Genomic DNA, 11,558 nt, shown 5'->3' on the forward strand with positions numbered 1-11,558 from the left:
AATTTTGTCTTTTACTAACAAGAATATGTAATATAGCACTTCTGACTTTATTAAGTGCTTTCTAAGAAAACATTCTTTTTTAATGCTGCAATGAGACATGCCCCATTTCACATGCTCCCTTAAGCTAGAAGAATAAATAATGCAGAAACAAGCCAGTAATTAAGTGAACAGAAAAGAAAAGGCAAAGAAAAATCGTAAAGATTTCAGCAGGATACCAAATGAAAGTGTTTGGGGTCAGGTCTCTCCCAGTATGGCACCTTGAATCATTGATCTGTTTTACTCTGTGAGGCACTTTGGTGTTGTCTCTGGTTGGACTTAATGAAGTAGTCGAACATTGTGATCAAGTGCAAGATAAGATTAACTCATAAATAGAAACCCAATATATTTTTTCTTTATTTTGACTGTCAACTAGATAATTTTTTTATCTTGCATTGTGGAGTAATTAATAAAATTAAACTACAGAAATATTTTTCCTTTTTTTGGTTAGCTTATTAATTATTCAAATAAATGAGGCCAAGAAATAGGTCAAGGTATATTTAACTCTGTGTAATACTGAGGACAAACCGGAATCCAGACATATCACTTGACTTTGATTTTAGGTTCCTGACGCAAATCACAGACCCTCTAGGATCCTAAGTGGAGAGAAATGTTATCCACACTGCAGTCTTGGAGTGAAGAGTTAAGTCTCTAGTTCTTTTATTATCTTTCCTCCAACTTTCTCCTTCTTCCTCTTTTCCTTCTTTTCCTTATCTGTTTCTTTCTGGAATTCTTTCTGAAAATAAAAATTCTGTCTTTAAATGTTATCATTAACAAAAAAAAATTGCACCCAAACGTCTTGCTTTTCACCTCATTTTAAGTTGAATGACAGCTTACCCAAACTAGGTCTTTTTCTATCACACCAAATATGTTGAAACAGATTAACATATTGTTAGCCTAAAATATTGATTTTCATAATCTGAAGATAAAAAAGATTTGAAAAGAAAATATAAAAAAAAAATTTGATCATAAGAATTCCTTGATATTTACCTGTGAAAATATTCAAGGTAAAAAAAAAAAAAAAAAACCCTCAGTTTTCTGTCTTTTAAAATACTTCTTGGCTGTCCTTTTTCAGAGTATCATAAAATGTGTTAATTTTAATGTAATGGGAAAAATTACTTAAAGCATGCCACCTTCAGAAAATTCAATCTGGTGAATATCTTATGTGATGGTACTCAGCTAAAAATCATTCAATTTATTATTGTTTTAATTTCTCATCTATACTTCATCATTGGTCAATAAAGCAGGTAGATGGTCTTCAGATCCATTATCTTATTGACAAAACTATTTCTGTTATGTAAGAGTCTGGCTTTCTCAGGAATTACTTATGTTTATGTGCATACAACTTTAATTTTCCTGGAAATTACTGTTGCTTCCACAACTTTTCTTTGAATTTTTTTTAAACACTAATTATGACAAGTCTTTCATTAGCTAGAAAGAAAGCCAATCCATTTTATGTTGCTATTATGCATTTTTTCCATTGAATACATATTTCTATGTTATTCAATGATACATCAGTCATTGGAGAGGTTATAACAATACAAATCAAATACATACCTTCCAGCATCTGTGTTTATTGGTGTAACATTGAATTCTTTAACACCTGGTTTCCATTCAGACACGTTTCTATACCTGTTCTTTTGCTGCAGTCATTTTCCTTATGAAAGTTAATGGAGTTCAGGAAAACTGCCAAGAATTACCTCTAAGTTTCATGGTCACCTTCCTGTGTGGTGTAACTGGAATGGCTCAAAGCCTATGGGACAATACAAACAATTTCGTTAGTATTCTTGGCTGTTTACCAAAACAGAACATTTCATTTTTTATACAGAGAATTTCCCCAGTAACAAATTATTTTCAGCCATGGCTTTTCATCAACACCACAAAGAGAAATTAAATTGAATATATCTATGGCCATATATATTACCTCTCAAATTTAATATTTGGTAAGGCAAGTACTTAGTGACCAATATCCAAATTATTTTGACTAATGGACTAAATTTCCCTCTTCTTCATTGATTGCTCAAAATACTGCTCCTGTAAGCTGTGCCCTCACCAGCAATCATATTTGTTTGCAGACTTCAAGTCTTTGCTAGATAAATAGATGGGGAGAGAGAGAGGGGAACATGAAGGTCTGAAATGATCTTTTTCAAGACTTTGGGCTTGTAAACAGTTCTAACATGCAGAATGAAATAGGATGTTTGTTTAAAGTTTTGCTCAATCTGCTCCAAGGCATTCTTCTCATGCATGACATGGTCTGGGACACAGTTCTGCATGAACAGTACTCTGTCTACACATATCTGAGGCCAACTCTTCAAACCTCAACAATGAGTATGTCACATGCAACAGAACTTGTAATTCTCTCTTCTGTTTTTTCCTCAAAATGACAATGATCTCATGACAGCTGGCCTGAAGGAGATATTACTACCTCATCCTTTGAAACGGTTTATAAGCTGAGGAGACAGAGCTTCCTTTGTCCCAGATACATATACACGCACACACAGATATACAAACCATCAGGATTTGTTAATTCATGCTTCTGAACAGAATTGGAACTGAACCTAAAATTTAAGTCCAGCCTCTCAAATTTCAGAACAGAGATGAGCTACTGAAGGATTGGGCGTTTCAGCATTTGTACCAAGGCGACTTTATAAGTCCTGCAGAAGTATTTCTAATGTAAGCACTGCCTAATGTAAGCACTTCAGTGAACTAGATTTTTTTGTGAATACTTGAATTACATATAAAGATACAGTGTTAAAGGAACTCTTGCTACAATTTGAGTTTAAGGTGAATGTCTTATGTTACATTGGATGATATCATGCATGCCTTTTGTTTTTTACAAGGTCAGGTGAGTGGAAATCAGGAAACAGGCCAGCATACATGTAATGCATACATGTAAGCAGTTTGTTGTTTAAATGAAATAAATGTTTGGGCAAAAGAATATTATACTCCGTCTCCTTCATCTTGTGTGAAAAGTCAAGAGATCCAACTATTGACTTTTTTTGACGGGAAGTTGCGGCCTTTCTTTTCTTTCAGACTAAAGACTGAAATATGGTTGTGAAGAAGAACATATTGTTAACACAGATATTTAGACACAGTACTGAAAATGAAAAGCTTTTATAGCAGTTGGTCTGATATCTTGTCATTCTGTCACCTGAGAATGACAGCCTTATAGGTTGCAGCAAGAGTCAAGGAAATTTCACTTTGAAAAACATCAGCATGTTTTTCGTACATCTGTTAATTAAAGCAATCTGCCAGTCTTCCTCTTAGGCATTCAATGAATCAATGTTAAGTTAACGTGACACATTTTCACTGCAATAGAATTGGAAGTAACACATTTATTTATCAGGTGGCAACCATCTACACTTCCCTGTCTGAGGACAGGTTTTGATTGTCACACTATCACTGTCTGGTCTAGGTGTAACATACTGAAGATTTTCAATCTGTTTCAGTGAAGTTATAAAATAGCATGTAGACCCTATGTTTCTCCTGGAACATTCATGCAGTATTTGAGCCTTGGATTTGGTTATCAGTATTATTCTTCTATATTTTAACAGAACTGGAGAGCAACAGTTGCTGGCAATAGATCTTCAACAAAAAAGATTTCTTTAATCTTATTTAGTCACAATGCAGGGCTTCATACAAATTTCTATTTCAGCTCTAAAGCAGATCTCATGATTCTGACATTTTGTTTTATTCTCAGCAATAATAGCTGGTATAAAAAAAGTACTACCTTTCCATGACTGATGACAAGGATTTAACTCAAGGGACTTACATTAAGTGCCTTTACTCCTGATTGTTAATCCTCAGAGACGTTTAAGCAAGAAAAATTCAAGTTCAGTCTGTTTCCCAAAAAAATGCAAAGCATTGAATTAAGAAGAAAATTGCTGGAAAATATTAATATTGAATACAGTATATAAACAAAATATGATATAAACATTACATAAAAGAAACACATAAAAATAGTTTTATAATAAATGGAACAGGATGACTGAAGATTGAAGTTTTAGGATACTGAGAAATATTTTGTGAAGGGCCTCAGTGTGGGCAATCTCTTCCCTCACCGTGGGATTTAACTGCCAAGATCATTAGTGGAATGGGATAGCAGTGTAACCTTGGACCAGACTATTGTGAAATTTAGCAAGGTTGTGGCAAAGAGCTATAAGAATTCTTGTGGAGTCCCAGCCCACTGGATTAGGAGATGTACTTATTCACAGCCCCTTCCCCTTGCCTCAGCTATGTTATTGCATCCCTGTTGCTATTTGTACAGCATCTGATTTCTTGATCAAGTCAATTATGGGGGCTCATAGATGGCACAGGCCAACGCTGTATGATTAATAGGCTCCCCCAAACCCGTAACCCTTTGTAAACACAGGATAGGAAGGTGCTGGGACTAGTCGGCAATAACTTTTGGCAATTGCATTTCAGAATCTGCAGAAAAAAAGAAAAGTGTCTAGCAATCAATTTCACATTTCATTACAATGCACCTTACTGCAAAATAAATAAATAAATAACAAGTACATATAGGATGGTGCTCTAGATTTACAGTTGAAAATTGATTGATTTTCTTTAATGTCTTGTCTAATATCTGTGTCTATTGTAAGGCATAACTCTGAAGCAGCAAGTTTTTAAAGTATTCAGCATGTCTGAATACTTTAAACAGCCTCTCTTGACTTAGAACAGCTCAGCTCCACCAGTACATCTTAGGTTGCTGCTTTTAAAGGAATACAGATGGTGGCTTTTCTTGAAATGAAGTGATAAAAAATCCCACATGAGTAAATCTTCTCCAAAAAGTAGTCAGAAGTCTTTAGAAAAAGACCCTTTAGAATAAAACCCTTAAAAATTAAAACTAATACTTTTAAGAGATTTTGTCTTTATAAACTTGAAATATCATTTGCTTTCTATTGTAACGGAAGTGCCAGCACACTTTGGTTATTCTAACGTCTAGAGTAAATACTCTGTAATTACCATGGATTATTGTGTGTATGTGGCAAAGGATATCATACTTTTTGCACAAAAAATGATGGGACTTTTTTGCAAGGCCAATTTCTAAAAACGACATAAATGCTGACAGAACAAGGGGGAAAAAAACAAAGTCAGTTTCCAGCACCTTTTCAGAATGACCTCATATAGTGTAATCTTGGAAGCTCATAGACAATGAATCACAACTCCTAATATATTGCATGTGATGCTGAGAGATTAAATAGGAAAATAATCCTTATAAGAATGAAATCTCACAATGAAATACAAACATGCCCATGTGAAAATGTCTTAAAAGTTTTGGTTTAAAGCAGGAGCCAAATAATTCAAAACTAATTAAAAACTTAACAGACTTGATGGTGCTGGTAGTGGCAACTTTATAGAATGACTTCACTTATCAGAGCAGATAGTGAAATTAATCTTTGGAATACACCACAGATGTCCAACAACTCATTCTGGGTATTCAAGTCAGCACATTGTATGTAAAATTTGTAAAAATGTGATTTACTACCCTTGAATCCAATGGGATGACTCTACACATTCCTCCTTTTAAACAATATCAGTAAAGAAATTAAAAGGCTCAGAGTGATAACATCATCTTGCTGAACACTGCATGTGCATTTGCAAATATTTTTAGCATTTCACTTGCACTCAGTAAGGCTGCTGAAATTTATTTCTTTCTGGTGTTCTATTTTAGTTCAAGTCTCAACTTTGTGTTTGCCAGAATCTGCAGAAGTACTGACCAGTTTTGCAAAAACTGAGGTTAATCACTGTTGCATGTGGTCCACATTGAGCAAAGCTAGTGATGTAAAAATATTTTGACTCTTAAATTTCTTGGCATTCAGAACAATAATCTTCTAATATTTCCTGATTTAGAAGTTATGTCTTAAAAAAACGGGTCTTCCTCTTCAATTGCCATTTGTTTAGAAGAAATATCCCAACACTAAAGGAAGTGAAAAAAATGGCAGAATGTAATAATTATATTTAAGTTTCATCAGAAATCACACTCTATATCTGAGCCTGAAAAAATTAATTCTATAATTAATTTATTCCATGATTCAGATGAATAGTTTCAGATATTTTCTCCTTTGAATTGTAAAGGACTGAATAAAAAGAAAACATTTCTATTCTAACTTCTATTGTTCAAAGATTTGTGAGACAAATTACCCCTATTCATTGTTGTTGAGGTAAAATAAGCTTGTAGAAATAAATTTTGCCTGTTTAAAAGTGAAAAATCTATACAGAAGTACATTTATTGGTCAATAATTAATTACAATAATTAATTGGTCAATATATAATTACAGCACACTAATGTGATATATTAAATCTAAAGGAAATACCAACACCTTAAAGTATCAGAATTCATAAGTAAAGGAGGCTGGTTTACCTAATGATGAATAACATCATGTGAACAGAACCTTGAAATATAGTGACCAATTGCGTAGATGACAAACCTATTTTATGGAGTGTGATGTTTTGTTGACATACTGACCTACATTATTTTCTCCAAAATGCTATTTCCTGTGCTGAAAAGGAAATAAAAGGTCTATTGTTCTAATCTTACACCTATATTACTTAGATAAGTCATGGCAATGACTTAATAGTTCCTGATCCTTTGGGGAGCTTAATGCTGATCCCTCTGGGCTCTCTGTAGCTATTTTCACATGACTATTGTTACAAGAACGTTATCTTTTTTCCCCCTTTCTTTTTCTACACAAATTATTATTAACTCTACAAAGGAGAGTGCTCTCCTGAAGACCTTCTGCAAGATAAATCCCTCCATTATTCTCCCAGAGTTTTTAACACAACAAGAGAGGTGTGAGACACACCTCTCCTGTTGTGTTAAAAACTATGAAGGATTCAGCAAACAGAATCAAGAAGGACATGTGATGAAATCCTAAGGACAATCACAAAGAGATCTGCTGAAAGATGTCCATTGCAGGTCGGTTGCAACCAAAAAGAGTTAATTTCTCATCACCATCCTGTGACTCAGGGCTTGCTCTCAGACTGCTCGAGAGCTGGCTAACTGTAGAATATCAGGGATCAGCAAAGCTCCAAATATAGAGATTCTTTAAAAACATGGGCATTCTGAGCCATCTCTTCACTCTGTTTATGGATATAGTTATGTCTGAAGACTTCATACTCATAACATACCATCACTCTTGGCAACTCATTAAAATGAGACCTGCAAATAACTGAAAATGAGATTACACCTTTTTTGGCTCTAATTTAGTCCCTTGGGACACTTTTTGCTTCTCTTTTTGCTCATTATTCCTGCTGTTTACTTGCAATATTGCTCCAATAAGTTTATTAAGTTCATCTTGTTTGCTTTCTTTTTTTTTCAGCGGGAACATTACTTCCCTAACAAATACTGAAGATTAAAAAAGAAAATATTCCTAGATATATGTCCACTTTCTGTAGATCTGTAGTCTGTAGATATCAATACCAGCAGCATTTCATATTTTTTTCCCTAATGAGTTCCAACCATCCTGGTGTCTGACCAAAATGGTAAAAGGCTGGAAATGTATCTTATTTTAGTAGAATCTTTCTACTTCTATTGAAAAAAAAATGTTTTTTAAAAAAGCAATAACAATATAACATTTTCAAGGCAGCAACTCTAGCAGCATTGACCTAAAATGTTCATGCTGACTCACAAAATGTCAGTTTTTTGAGAAGGTAAAGTAAAAGCCAAAAAGTGGTATTGTTGTCTTGTGGACAGAAAAAGATTTGTGAATTTAGCTTTCAGAAAAAAAGTTTTCAAAATGTGAACTTCAGATGTTAATACTTTAATATGATAACATATATGATAAAATGATAACAAATATGATAACATATAAGGTATGGGATTCATCATAATAGCATTCAATTATTATCAGAAGTATTGAGTAGTACATTTTCAGAATAGAGCGACATTGGTGTAATACAACTTACACTATCTGCTGTATCAACTCTCGACTTCGTATTCACCAATATTTCCTTTAATGTTATCACACTAAGTAATGTTTATTTTTATAATGCGAAACAAAGAGAAAGATTTCAGAGTACTAATCGCCTTCAGAGGCAAAGTGATTAAGTGATATGTTTTACTTTCTAGTCTGTGTTTGAGAAAAAATTTGAGAATGCAGCAAAGTGCTTTTTAGTTTTATGCACTGAAGTGCCATGCAAAACTGTACTGCTTTATGAATATATCTTCATGATTTAGAGTATTATGCCAACATAAATCCATAGAAGAAAAGACATGAAGCAAGCAGTTTATTATTAGTGTACTAAGAGAAGGGTGACTTCATGTTTATATTTTTAATTGCATGGTTATCAGACAGGCAGTTTCACTAGCAAAATGTTGACGGTCATTTTCTTCTTCCTCTTTCTTTTTACTTTGGTTTAGAATGTAATCTTTATTGGTGTCTTTTAAATTTTTTTAGTCAGACCAATTGACCTTACTACACACTTTTTGAATCAGGTTACTGAGTAAATGACATCATGCAGGACAAAAATTAACAATAGCAATATCCCATCAAAGGGCTGATATTTGCATTTAAAGTCTTTTGGAACACAAATCTGTATTATTAACTCTAAGTCAGCAGTCTTAAATCCAGTCTGAATTCCCTCTTTAATTACCTGGATAAATGCATTTGAGTCTTTTCGAGATATGAACATTCATTTTCAAATCAAAGAGATTTTTTCTTAGTCCTCAGGCAATCCGGCCTTTTGAAGTCTGTAGCCTTAAAATCAAGACTAACAATTTACTGCAGCAATATGTTATCAATGCTACAGAAAATACTAAATTCGAGAAAGGTTATTATGGCTACCTATCCCCGAGATACTAACTTAAACCTAGTCTTAAAAACTATTAAATACTATTGAATCATAATTTGATTAAGAATGTGTGATGATTATTCAGACTTTTCTTATTTTGCAGAGTTCAAGGGAAAGTAAAAGAACCATGCAAATCTTAGTGAAAGGCATTCAATGAATTTACCAGGACTATCTTGCTCCTACATTTTTGGTAAGAGCCAATACAAACATTTCTCACTGTATATCATTCGGTTAAGCTGTTACTATTGCTAAATACTGCTCATAACATACAAAGCTCAGTTGGTAATTAAAATTGCTGATGAAAACACAATTTTGCCTTTACTTATTTAAAAATATTATATATATATATATAGCTTATCAGCAGGGTTTCATGAATTTAATGGGTATTATTTGGAGCTGTGAACCTTTTGCTCAGGAAAAAGTTATACCAAACCAAAGACTGCCATCTTACTGTGAGTCAATTGCCCTGCAAGTTAGAAAAATGCATGGTGTGTGTACATTATGACAATTTTTGCATCGTAATGCAGCCTCTCCTTCCCCAATATGTGAAATATATGAATAGAGATGACTATATCAATCAATTAATTAGGACTAATTATTGCTTGTTGTACATGATGTAAAATACTATAATCACTTATTTTTTTTTAGTTATTGCAAGACTGGGATATCTCTGGGTAGCCTGAGATATATTTACAGCAGGAGATGGTGGATTGATGCATAGTGATGGTTTATTCTAGTCACTGACACAGGAATGAACATGTTCACATCTGCAAGACATTCATAGAATGACTTGACTTGGAAGGGGCTTTAAAGATACTTTAGTTACAACCCCCCTGCTGTAGGCAGGGACACTTTCTAGTAAACCTATTTGCTCAGGGCCCCATCCAACCTGGCCTTGAATACTTCCAGGGATGGGGAATCCACAGCTTCCCTAGGCAACCTTTTCCAGTGCCTTTCCACCCTCGCAGTAAAGAACTTCTTCCTAATAGATGATCTAAACCTACACTTCTTTAGCTTAAGGCCATTCCCTCTTTACCTATCACTACAAGCCCTTGTAAAAAGTCCCTCTCCAGCCTTCTTCTAGGCCAACTTTATTCTTCCATTATATTTGGGCAATCTTAATGAAATCTAACAAATAATATTTCATGCTGTTTCTTGAGCAGTAAACAAAGAGAACTTCTGTGTAAAAATTGCCTTTTTTTTTTTTACAAGTAAAAAGATGTTTTCAACTCACAGAAGCTGGTAACTGAAGTTTGCACATTTGACAATATGATATAAATGTTCCAGTCATTGAAACAAAGCTGAGGAAAATAAATTTCAAATTTCAGTCATTGCCTCTTTTTTTTATTCTCAAGAGAATTTTGATGACTCTTCTATAAAGTTTAAAATTAATAAGATACACATATTCCAGCCTGCCCTTTGAGGAAAGACTGAAAAATTTAGGGCTCTTCTCCCTAGAGAAGAGAAAGCTCAGGAATAACCTCATTTTATTAAGTATTTATTAATTTTTCCATTTATTAAGTATTCCAGTGCTTGAAGAGGACAAAGGTTGTCCTCTCACTTCTCAAGGAGCCACATTGAGAAGCTGAGGGCCAATGGGTGCCAGTTGCACTGTGAAGGGTTTCAACTTCATAAACGTGTCAGAGACTGAAATAGCTTGTGCCTCAAGCATTGATATAAAGTTATAAACTGTATAAAGACCATCCCTCTCTAAAGGATGACTGACTAGAACTTTGGACTGAAAATCAGACTACTGATTAGATAAATGGAAAACCATTCTTCAATCCTAAAACCTAGGAAAAAAATAAACAAGGCTGAGGGAAATGCATCCAGAAGAGAACCAAACCCAGGATCCATGCTAAGAGTCATCTCTGGCTGGGTTTGGGGTGGCAAAGAGCACAGCCCACAGAAGCCAGGTTTACACAGACCTGTCCCGTGAAACGAGGGCGAGGGAGAGGAGGTTTCAAGTGTGACCTCTGGTCAGGGGCACTGAACACCCATCCTCCCTTTCACAAACTGTCCCAGCTGTGGAACCCCCAAACCCACAGGCCACATCCACAGGACATTCATGTGAGAAGCAGCTGAGGGGATGTCATAATCCATCAAAGATGTCCCAAAGTGCTCTCCAGAGGCCTTGCATCACAGGACCACACGTGATGTAACAGAGTCTGTTGCAAGAGACAGAGAGTCTCCCCCTCCCGCCCAGGGGAGACGCACCTGGACATTGCCACCTGGCCTGAGCATATATTAACCCATCAGATTTCATGCTTTTTGGGGGACCTTCACCATCAAGAAGACCAGAAGATGAGGATCAAGAGGATGACATCAGGATCTATGGAGTGGTGATACTTTCTACCTAGTCTGTCTCCACCTCCACCTCACTCTCTCCATCCTCACATCCCCCAGGCTACTCTTTCCCTATTTCTTCCTCTCCCCTTTTCTTTCCCTCATAGTTACTATAAAATCCATACTATTGTCACTGGCATATGGTCTCATTTGTCTCATTTGCACCTTAATTTGGGCTGAAGAATTCCTCAATAATTTTAATAACTGGACCATAACAAGAAGAAAGAAACTTTTTACAATGAGAATGTTCGTCAACAGGTACATGGTAGAGTGTTCATCACCAGAGGTTTTCCAGATGCAACTTGACAAGGTCCTAAAAGTGGATTCCTTCCAACAGAATATTGCATGGTTCTGTGATCTAGGCTTCCTTTCCAACAAAAGGT

At 35.0% G+C, this 11,558-nt stretch overlaps 1 long non-coding RNA gene across 4 annotated transcripts; it reads right to left on the reverse strand.

Moving 5' to 3' along the window:
• Positions 1–694: 694 nt before the first annotated feature.
• LOC128788539 (uncharacterized) lies at positions 695–10,869 on the reverse strand. 4 transcript variants are annotated; one of them, XR_008431114.1, is made up of 5 exons: positions 10,758–10,869; positions 10,064–10,130; positions 3,809–3,875; positions 1,737–1,789; positions 695–772 (listed from the first exon to the last, which is right to left on the reverse strand). It is a non-coding gene; the product is annotated as an uncharacterized LOC128788539 (long non-coding RNA). The 4 variants fall into 4 exon arrangements; XR_008431112.1 differs by having other exon boundaries at positions 712–772; positions 1,594–1,789; XR_008431111.1 differs by lacking the exon at positions 3,809–3,875.
• Positions 10,870–11,558: the final 689 nt, after the last annotated feature.

Source organism: Vidua chalybeata, chromosome 5 (assembly GCF_026979565.1).
Source record: "Vidua chalybeata isolate OUT-0048 chromosome 5, bVidCha1 merged haplotype, whole genome shotgun sequence".
Lineage (NCBI taxonomy): Eukaryota > Metazoa > Chordata > Aves > Passeriformes > Viduidae > Vidua > Vidua chalybeata.